At 41.7% G+C, this 11,324-nt stretch overlaps 1 pseudogene; it reads left to right on the plus strand.

The window, feature by feature from the left end:
• The first annotated feature begins 7,770 nt into the window (after positions 1-7,770).
• On the plus strand, positions 7,771-8,389 carry LOC150013175 (ADP-ribosylation factor-like protein 5A pseudogene; annotated as a pseudogene).
• The last annotated feature ends 2,935 nt before the right edge of the window (positions 8,390-11,324 follow it).

Here is an 11,324-nt window from a genome sequence, read left to right on the forward strand (position 1 = left end):
AAGGAGGCAACACATATTTCAGGTTCAGTATTTACCAAATGCTTGGTAGTTTGGACATACATGTCCAATGACAAAAAAAAAAATATCAGCTGTGATAGAGAACTGTAGGCAAGATAAAACCAAAATTTGCCCTGGCTGGTATGGATCAGTGGACTGAGCACTGGCCTGCCAACCGAAATATCACCAGTTTGATTCCTCGTCAAGGTACATGCTTGGGTTGCAGGTCAGGCCCCCAGCTGGGTGTATGATATGCAAGAGGCAAGGCAACCAGTCAATGTTTCTCTCACACATCAATGTTCCTCTCCCTCTCTTACTTCCTTCCGAACCTCTCTCAGAAAATAAATAAAATAAAATATATTTTTTAAAAAGGCCAAAATGTGTGGTATATCACCAATATGCTATCTGGGTCTTTCCCCTCTCCTCTGGGGTACAAGCAACTCAAATGCTATTCATGCCCTTGTCTGTCAAGACAAGTTTAATACTATCTGAAGGTACTAGTCCCCAATTTTAGCCCAAAAAAGAAGGCTCATGTCGAGTTCCATGTCAAATGTCTTACAAGTGAGTGGGGTGGGGAATTAAGGGGACCTAAAAAAAAGTCAAGCAGATTCTTAAAGCTAAACCCAGATTCCAGGAAAGGCACACTATTTAATGCTTTATCAGCAGTGGAAAAACCAGAAGCAGATGAAAAATGAAACAACAAAATTTGCACACGGGGGAAAAGAAATTGAAGAACCCAGGTTCCACTATGACAGTTAATGGTGATCCACCTTCTCCCTAGGATGATCAAAATCATATATGTAGGCCCTGGCTGCTGTGGCTCAGTGGATTGAGCATCAGCCTTCGAGCCAAGTGTCGCTGGTTCAATTCCCAGTCAGGGCACGTGACTAGGTTGCACGTCAGGTCCCCAGTTGGGGGCACGAGTGAGAGGCAACCACACAGTGAAAAAAAAAAAAAAATCATATATGTAGATAAAATATCCATGCTCTTAGTATTTGAAAGCACTGACCTGGGTTCAAATTTGAATTCTGTTTTTCTTCCTCATTTTCCTTCCCTCCTGTGAATCAATGGTGGGCGGGGGAGGGGAAGTGGACAATGATATGTAGACCTCCTAGTATTATTGACAGGATCATTGACAGGATGAAATAATAGCAATATAAACTCTTGCAACCTGCTAAAGGTGTTAGTCATTATTATTCAATGTGCATTGTATTATATAGTACCTCATTTAATCTTAAAAGTATAACTATTACCCTATTTTCCAGATGAAGAAGCCAAAGCACAGAGGTTAAGTAGCTTGCCCAAGATCATAGCCAGTGGTGGAACCGGGAAACTAATTCAGGTGATCCAGCACCTTGTATTGTGCCTAAAACACAGTGGACTCAGTAACTACTGCTTACACATATTGCGTACCAGTCCAGACAAAATCGGTAAAGTGATAGCCAGGTTGAGGTTTTGCCACCTTATCGGAGACCAAGGCAAGCCCCGGGTCTCCACTCCTCTTCCTCACTCCCCAAGCTCACTTCTTCCCCACGCGTCCCCAGCGGCCGGCCGGTCGCTCTCCCGTTCCAAGCCCCCAGAACTTCCTGTTGAGCTCAGCGCCAGCTGTAGAAAGAACCCGGCGCAGCTAGGGGACCTAGCGCGGGTCGGGGGTGGGGCCGGGGTTTACCTTGAGCTGCACTCTCATCGCTCCGGGACTTGGGCGCTGGGCGCGCTGGGACGCAGAGGGTCTAGTGCCCCGGGCCGCTCCGAACTGCACCTTTTCCTCCCCCCAGTTCCCGGCTCACGCCACGTTCGGCCTCCTTTGCTGCTGGCCCCGTGGCACCAGGGAGCTCTCCTCTCAGGCGACTTGTCCCCGCCGCCTAAGCTGAACCTCGGACCCCCGTTAGGTTCCCGCTCTGACTCACCTCTGCGCTGGCCCCATCCCAGCTCCCAGAACAGGAGACCTACCCCTGAGCAGTGCCCTACGTTATCGGAAACCCCAGATAGGATAATCAGGTCCGGGCAGACCAGAGAGCTTGAAGGGATATTTCGTAACCTCAGCTATTGTAGGTCCTAGTTAGATACTAGTGGGACTGACCCCACCCACAGCCACCCAGGGCCCTGGGCTCAGATCTGGTCAATCGCCCGCGGCCCTTTGAGATACCTGCAGTCCCGCTTACCTGTAAGCGCTCCGCAGCGGGTCGGCCTCTCATCTTTGGCTTGCAGGCTCCGCTAACAAAGCCGTGTCTGAGCTTCCGACCTGTGGAGTCAGATCTGGGCTCCACCTACACACGTTGCCTTTTACGGCCCCGTACATTTCTCACGGTACTTTTTGGCCTCAGTTACTTTCTGTGTGGTGTGGTGATTCTGACCTTATCTAAATCAAAGGACTACGGTGTGGGTCAAATGGGATGTTGACTCTCATCCCAGATAATATTTTATGGTATCGTATTGCGCTTGGCGAGGGAGTCAATGTGGTGAGGGAGGACTACGGAGATGTAACCAAACAGCACAGCTTTTACTACCTAGGAGGTACTGGGTGTGTCAGGTGAGTCCTCTGGGTCTGAGTTCACTTATCTATGCACTGGGAATGATAGCGAGTAAACCCACCTTACTCGGAGGTTATACTGAGAAAAGGAAATTCATCAAGTACCGTGCCAATGCTTTCCTGATTTTTGTTATTTTCTGTGGGCTCCTCCGGCTAAGTAGCCTTGATAAAGGCTGTGATCCATGACTATGAGTGGGTCCCAGTATATTGGCAGGAGTGATGCTCATTTATTACAAATGTTGTAAATAACAATGCTAGCCATTCATCCCTGGTAATTGACTTCAAATTAGGGTCACCTGCCCATTTAGTCCATTCTAAATATCTGCCCAGTGAGCTCACATTTGAAGACACAGTTAGCAGGTATTCCCCACCCCCATCCCCTGTTTCTCAATGTGGTTTGTTTTGTTTTTTTAATTGATTTTTAGAAAGAAAGAGGAAGGGACAGAGAGACAGAGACATGGATTTGTTGTTCCTCTTATTTATGAATTTATTGGTTGCTTCTTTGTATGTGTTCTGACTAGAAAACCTGCAACCTTGGCCTATCCAGAAGATGTTCTAACCAACTGAGCTACCCAGCCAGGGCCTCAATATGTTTTTAAAATTATTATTATTTTATTTATTCATTTTTAGAGAGGAAGGGAGGGAGAAAGAGAGGAAGAGACACATCCATGTGCGAGAGATACATCAATGGGTTGCCTCTCACGCTCCCCCAACTGGGGACCTGGCCCACAACCCAGGCATGTGCCCTGACTGGAAATCAAATTGGTGATCTTTTGGTTCATAGGCCAGCACTCAATCCACTAAGCCACACCACCTAGGGCAATGTGGTTTTAATGAACATTTCTTTTTTTCTTTTTCTTTTTGTAAATCCTCACCTGGGGATATATTTATTGTGTTTGTTTTGTTTCTTTTTTCTTTTTTTTTTTTTTTTTTGTCTGTTTGTTTTAGAGAGAGAGAGAAACATCAGCTCACTGCCTCCCAAAAGTGGGTGGGGGGTAGGGGGTTAGAGGGATGGAAACTGATACCTAGATATGTGACCCAGGGATCAAACCGAAACCTTTTGGTGTACAGGACAATGTTCCAGCAACAGAGCCACCTAGCCATGGCTAATGAAAATTTATTAGAAAACTCAGACGTCTCCTGTGTTTATTAACATTTTGTTGTTGTTTTTTCTATTAACACATCTACTCTCCTTTCTTCTCTTGACTTATCTCCTTCAAAATGCTAATGGTCTGTAAGCAGTTAAAAGGTTTCGAAGGCCCCCCTAAGGCAAGTAAACACCTCTTGATTGGCCTTCACCTCCATATAGCTTCCCTGTTATGTTAGGTCTCTCACAGCACTGATGACTGGGAGCTCTCAGAGATCTGCAGACCCACCAAGAAGAACATACATTTGGAACAAGTGTCCATGACTGCCATCTTCTACTTCAATCTCTTTGGTAAATTTACATGTTAGAATGGTCATATGTTCTTTTCAGCTCAAACTTTCAAGACACAGAGTTTAAAGTAATAGGGTGATACCAGGGCTTAAGGCATCTGATGTGTTGGTTTACAAGATGCTTTTGGTTTCCAAACTGTATTAGAAACACCCAAGGCATTTATTGGATATGCAGATTCCCAGGCCCCACCCCCACCCAGACCACCTGGATTAAAATGTCTAGGGTAGAGTCCAGAAGTCTATTTTTTCACAATTAAAGTTAAAAGCTTGTCTGTGAAAGTATTCTGTCCATAAATATAACTATACCCAGAGGTTAGCTACGAAATTTAAATTTTAGAAGATTCGTTGTGGTTTGATTCAGGCCAACAAATACTTCCTGAACACATACTGTTTGTCAAGTATCCTGCTGGGCGATGGAAAAACAAAGATGAATAAGACATTGTCCAGTCTGTAAGGAGTTTGAGTTTGTAGGAGGAGAAACAATAAAAAATGAAACAGTACCTGAGACAGCATTGGTAACACTTGTCAGCTAAGCAGTGCTTTAATTTTTCACTGGTTGCCCTCCCTATCCCTTTCTTCCTCTTCCCATTCTTTTCTCTTGTTTTCTTTGTCAGAACTCCCTTTTCACCCTGGATATTATAAATGTTTTATTCCTGATCTAACATGGTTTTAAAATACTGCTCCAACTTTTAAGGTCAACCTAATGATGTCAAAATGGAAAGGGACAGCTGATTTTTCAGCAGAGAAAAATAACAACATTTTTTTTTTTAATGTGTAAAGATCTTAATGAGTCCCAGTAGTTGGAGGCTACTAAGAGGTAGTTTCTAATATATGTATTCTTCTGAAGAAAACTGTTTCAAGCTTGGATTTGGTTTTAGTTTGGTTTCTTTTATTTGGACAGGGGCGAGGGTTCTTGGGCTTTTGTACAGTAATACTTCCAAGCTTCTCTGAACAGCCCAGTAAGAAAATGAGAAATAAACAGTTCGGGGGTTTTTTGTTTTATTTTGCAGCAAGAAGAAGAAAGGAAACCACGAGAAACTTCTTGCCCAATCCATCATGGTATATTATCATCTCTGGCTCATGGTTCTCACTTTGAAGGGCCACCACTTTCTTTTCAGAAGCATAAAGGAAACAAAGGCAGTGGTCATCTGAAGTCAGGTCTCATAACAGGGAATTATCAACTAATGTGCTAAAAATGGGCAGCCTGTTTGTGGTACCTCCCAGACATGGCATCCTAAAGCTCAATATGCTCTAGTTAACCATCACCTGAAGATCCTTCTGCCACCAATTTTTTATTGCCCACTTGGAAAGAGTAATCTTAGAACACTAGCAATGCCCCAGCTTAAAAGTTTCTACTTTTCTAATGATTCTGTGTTGTGTTTTTTTTTCCTATTATCTTAACTTACGAAAGCCTATGATAGAATTGTCTCCTGATCATGACGTGTGCTAGGAAGATAGTGCCCATTAATCATCTGTCTTCTCTTGTGCTCTTGTCAAGTTTCTATCATTATTGTTATTCCTTAAGTTGTGTCCCCCCAAAAGAAAGATATGTTGGTGTACATTGGTGTAATAATCCCAGTACTTCAGAATGTGACTTTATTTAAAAATAGGCTCTTTATAGAGGCAATCAAGTTAAAATGAGGTCATTAGGATAAGCTAATCCAGCATGATTAATTGTGGAGGAGAATGAACCAGGAGACTGAAGAAATGGACCTTGGGAAAGAGACATCCATGGGAAGAATCCATGGGTAGCCTTCTACTTCTTGTGGACAGGGGTAGCCCATATGCTAGATGCATGGGGACTGCCGTGTGAACACAGGGAAGCCCTGAAAATGCTTGCTGGTCTTAATGTGTTTGAGGAAATACGCATTACACTTTGTGGGTCAGCAAAACAGTGTGGCCACAGCGGTGGGCTAGAGGCAGAAGCCAAGGTTAAAAGTTAGAGGAAAATAAAAGTTAGAGGTAGGACTGAAACTAGAAAAAGATATTAGAATGACTGCAAGTCTGTTAGCATCAGGACTGGCTGACGGAGTTGGAGAGCAAAGCAATAAATGAAACCAGCTTTACCATGTAGCTTTGCCATACATAAGACACAAACTGCCACAGACCGAGGGTCCAAGCATTTGTGACTAAGCCAGACTGGGCCAAGTTTGTATTCCTGTTGGCTAATATAGCTGTGGGACACAAAGGGAGATGGTATTTCTCTAATGGGGCAGAAAGCAGAAAAAAACTAGTAACATCACTATGCACTCTATCCCTTGGCAGTGGCTGCATGCTGCCCAAGGAATTCCAGGAACCCACTCCCTTATAGATTGGATCATTCTGTCCTGCAGGAAGGCCTGGGCAAAGGATGAAGCTCTTCCTGGACAAGCGGATCCTTGGAAATCTATGGAAGAAGTACAGCAAATTCTTAGAGAGCTGGCCATGTGCCAGGAGATCTATGCTCTGGGGCCATTTTTACAGCAGAAATTAAAGCAAAGATTCTGCAGACAGTGGGACAAGACATCTATGATGTCAGGGAATCTATTACAGATTTGGGGGAAATCAACCTGTCTCAAGACTGTGCCTGAGCTATGGGGAGGTCTCAAAACTCAGACCAGAAAAGAAGAGGAAAGGTCATTTGAACTGTTTCCACTTATTTTTCGGAAGCCATGAGGTCTCTGTTTGCATCTGTTGGCATGTTCATTGTGTCTAGATAAGTAATGTATTTATGTAGTATATATATTTTTTACCTCTAGATGGCTTGCTAATTTGGAAAAATTCTCTAACTGGCCTAAAAAATAAATGCTTATATAAATTCTCAAAAATATAACAGAAAAGCTCAAGTTCACATGATTTAAGATAAATTTTTAGTAAATAAAAGCTAGTTTAAGTTTGTTGGTTTAATAAAAACAGATATGGTCTTCATAGTTATCTAAGAGTTAAGAATTCTAATCAAGATGAAAGGAAAATAATATATGTTTTCAGTAACAGAAGGTCTAGGTATAGAGATGTATTTCTGAGGAAAAGGAAAGTACAGTAATTTTGTTCTAAAGTGAGGCTGGTTATTTCAGAAATGGAAAGAGGAAAAATGGGACAATATCTGAATGAAGAAAGAAAGAAAAAGAAAGAAAGAAAGAAAGGAAGGAAGGAAGGAAGGAAGGAAGGAAGGAAGGAAGGAAGGAAGGAAGGAAGGAAGAAAGAAAAGAAAAAAGAAAAGTTGTAGGTTTGTGGAAAAGGAATCTTTGAGAAGAAATTTTAATTAAGTACTGGATTTAAATATCAAAAGTAAGATGATGCAAAATCTTCTTCTCTGTTAAAAAGACAAAGTGTTCCTGGACTGTGGATCTGTTCCTGATAAGATATTGTAACAAGTTTTCTGCCCCAAAAGCAAAGACCTATACTTTAAATTTATCAGCAAAACCAACAACTTATCATGATAGCTGATTCTGTCCAGAGCGTCATGAAATTTTTGTGGGTAAACTCAACATAACTTTTAAGGACTAATAAACTTCCCCTGCCCACATGGTCACCACAACCATAGCAGCTGGGGGAGGTCCGCGGCCCATGGGCTCATGGAAGGCAGCAGACAGCGCAGTGCCCATGTCCTGGAGCCAGGTGAGTGCCCAGGCGGCAGCGGAGGGGTCTCGCACCAAGGCAAGGTTTCCTGTGCTTTGCCCTCCCTTGGGTTCCTAGGAAGAGGCCAGTGGCCAGTGTGGGAGCAGCAGCAGCAGCAGCAGAGGCGGGCTCTGGCTGTCTCTCTCTCCTCCCCATGGGCCTGAGTCAGTGGCTGGAGGCGGGTCAGCTGCCAGAGAAGGGAAATTCTCTTCACCAGGATATGGAGACTGTTCAATCACCAGCAGCACGAAAGTATCAATGTTGGGCTGGATGATACAGGAAGACTACCATCCTTTACCAACTTTCTATGTATGAAGTTGTACATACATCCCTTACAATAGGAAGTAATGTAGAAGAGATAATGATTAATAATTTAAATTTCCTAATGTGGCATATTGGTGGCCAAGAATCTCTTCATTCTTCCTGGAATACTTACTATGGTAATACAGAGTTTGTAATAGTTGTGGACAGTACAGAGAGAGAAAGGGTTTCTGTAACTAGAAAAGAACTGTATAAAATGTTGTTAGCCCATGAGGACCTAAGGAAAGCTTGATTGCTAATTTTGCTAATAAACAAGATGTTAAAGAATACACGCCTGTGACAGAAATCTTCCAGTTTCTGAAACCAACTTTCATTGAAGATCACCAGTGGCATATCCAGGTGTGCTGAGCTCTTACTGATGAGGGATTGTGCCAAGGACTTGAATGGATGATGTCACGATTTAATATTAGATGGTTTCTACTGATCTCTTCTCATAGACTTTGTATAAACAAAGTGCTACACTTTACCTGGAAGTTGCAAAAATCAACGGTTCAGATGTATTTATAGCAAACTGATTTAAACTTTTTCTATAAGAAGAAAAATTAGAGGGGTGGGTTGGGTGGAGGAGGGAAAAAGGAAAAAAAATGGAAACAATTGTAATAGAATAAACAATAAAAATTATAAACTGAAAAAAGAAAAACTAAGATCACTTATTTGAAAATAAAGATGAAGTTTCATCTTGCAATTGCTTTTTCATTAGTTTCTGCCAAAGCAAGATCTTAAAGCCATGATTAACATTTTTCACATAATGAATCCTCTCAAGACATTGTGTAGCCTGTGATAAATATTTACAAAGAGAAGGGAAGACATTTTTAACTTTAAGAGCTTTATTATCAATATAACCCTCCTTGGTTGAATGTTATCTTGTTCCATTAAGTCAAAATACAAATCAGCACAGATATTCAGTTTCCAATATTTTAAAACATAATGTTACTTATGAAAAGTATTTTGCATAAGATTGTGCATATATTGTATATATACCTCAAGATCAAGTTAATGGCTTTGATTTATGTTCTGGAAAAAAGTGAGGAAGAGGAAACAAGATGGCAGCGTAGGCAGACATGGCTTGCCTCTTTGCACAATTGCACAACAACATCAAAATTACAACTAAAATATAGAACAACCATCAGCCAGAACTGTCACAAATCAAGTTGAATGGACATCTGACAACTACGGAATTAAAGAAGCTACATCCACTGACATGGAGCCACCAAGCTGGTGCTATATCTGAGATCCCATTAACCTGGCTAATACTGTTTGACTCTCCTTGGAGATCCCCAGAGATTCTGCCCCACCCAATTTAGAGCCCATCCAAACAGCTTTTCCTTATGAATGGCTGGTCTTGGCTCCTGCTTCACAACTTTCTAAATCCTATCAAATGAGTAACAGCTGACCTCAGTGAACTCTAGGCCTGGCACTACCAGCAGCCAGCTTAGATTCACAGTTTGGCTTCACCTGAGAATCTCTAAACCCAGCACAAGTAGCAGTCAACTCAGATTACTTTATAGCTCAGGCAGGGTGGCCCCAGGCAAAACATAGGTGGGGGCTGAACTTGGCCTTCACCACCCAGGAAACCCCGGGGCCAGCTCACCCAATGGACAGCTACAGACCACAGTGGAGCACCGCTGTCCTGCCCCTGCACAGCTAACCCTTCATGGAGGGTGGAGGATGGTGGTCAGTGGTCAGAGCCAGTCCTTGTAGATGACTGGCCTAGGTAAATCCATCCCATTGATCTGCCAATAGCAACCAAGGCTCAACTACAAGAGGAGGGTATATTCAGCCCACACAAAGGGCATACCTTGAGTATACACCTTGGATGATAGGGGAGGCTGTGCTACTGGACCCTACAGGATGCACACTACATTAGACCACACTACCAAGACATGGAGTCAAAGCAGCTTTACCCACTACACAGAAACAAACACAAGGCTACCAAATTGAGTAGACAAAGAAATATGGCCAGATAAAAGAACAGAACAAACCCCCAAAAAAGAACTAAACAAAATGGAGATAGACAATCTATCACACACAGAGTTAAAAACACTGGTGATGAGGATGCTCAGAGAAATGATTGAGTACAGCCACAAAATAAAGAAGTGAAGGTTATACAAAGTGAAAAATATATATATATACAGGGAACCAACAATGATGGGAAGGAAGTTGGGATTCAAATCAATGATTTGGAACAAAAGAAAGAAATAAACATTCACCTGGAACGGAAAGAAGAAACAAGAATTGTAAAAAATGAGGAGAGGATTAGAAACCCCTGAGACAACTTTAAACATACCAACATCTGAATCATAGGGGTGCCAGAAGGAAAGGAGGATGAGCAAGAAATTGAAAACTTATTTGAAGAAATGATGAAAGAAAAGTTTTCTAACTTGGCAAAGGAAATAGACATACAAGTCCAGGAAGCACAGTCCCAAACAAGTTGGACCCAAAGAGAATCACACCAAGACACATCATAATTAAAATGCCAAAGGTTAAAGATAAAGAAGGAATCTTAAAAGCAGCAAGAGAAAAGCAGAGAGTTACCTACAAAGGAGTTCTCATAAGACTATCACCTGATTTTTCAAAAGAAACATTTCAGGCAAGAAGGGGCTGGCAGCAGTATTCAAAGTGATGAAAAGCAAGGACCTACAATCAAGATTACTCTATCCAGCAAAGCTATCATTTAGAATGGAAAAGCAGATAAAGTGCTTCTCAGACAAGGTAAAGCTAAAAGAGTTCATCATCACCAAGCCATTATTATATGAAATGTTAAAGAAAAAGAAGTTCAAAACTATGAACAGTAAAATGACAACAGTATCACAACTATCATATCAACAACTGAATCTGAAAAATAAAAACAAAATCCAACTAAGCAAGCCAGAACAGGAACAGAATCATAGGTATGGGGATAATTTGGAGGGTTATCAGCTGCAAGGGGGAAAGTGGAGAATGGGGGAATGATTCAGGGATTAAGAAGCATAATTGGTAGGTACAAAATGGACAGAGAGATGTTAAGAATAGTATATGAAAGGGTGAAGTCAAAGAATTTATAAGCAGCACACATAGACATGAACTAAGGGGGTGAGGGGGGTTGCTGGAAGGAAGGGTATACTGGGTAGAGGTGGGCAAAGGGGAAAAAACTGGGACAACCATAACAGCATAATCTATAAAATAAACTTAAAAAAAGAAAATTGAATAACAAAAATTAATAATATCCTTAATTATAACCATAATGAAATAAGTACTAGCATTGGTTTAAGGGCCAGTTTGCACTTCCCCCTATGTTCTCTGTATTTTACTAACCAGCCCTCAAAATCATTGATCTGCTCTTTTTTTTTTTAAGATTTCATTTATTTATTTATTTTAGAGAGAGGAGAAGGGAGGAAAAAAGAGAAGAAGAGAAACATCAATGTAAGAGAGAAATATTGATTGGTTGACTGCTTCTCTACCG

Source organism: Furipterus horrens, unplaced genomic scaffold (genome assembly GCF_987537825.1).
Source record: "Furipterus horrens unplaced genomic scaffold, mFurHor1.1.pri manual_scaffold_4, whole genome shotgun sequence".
Taxonomy (NCBI): domain Eukaryota; kingdom Metazoa; phylum Chordata; class Mammalia; order Chiroptera; family Furipteridae; genus Furipterus; species Furipterus horrens.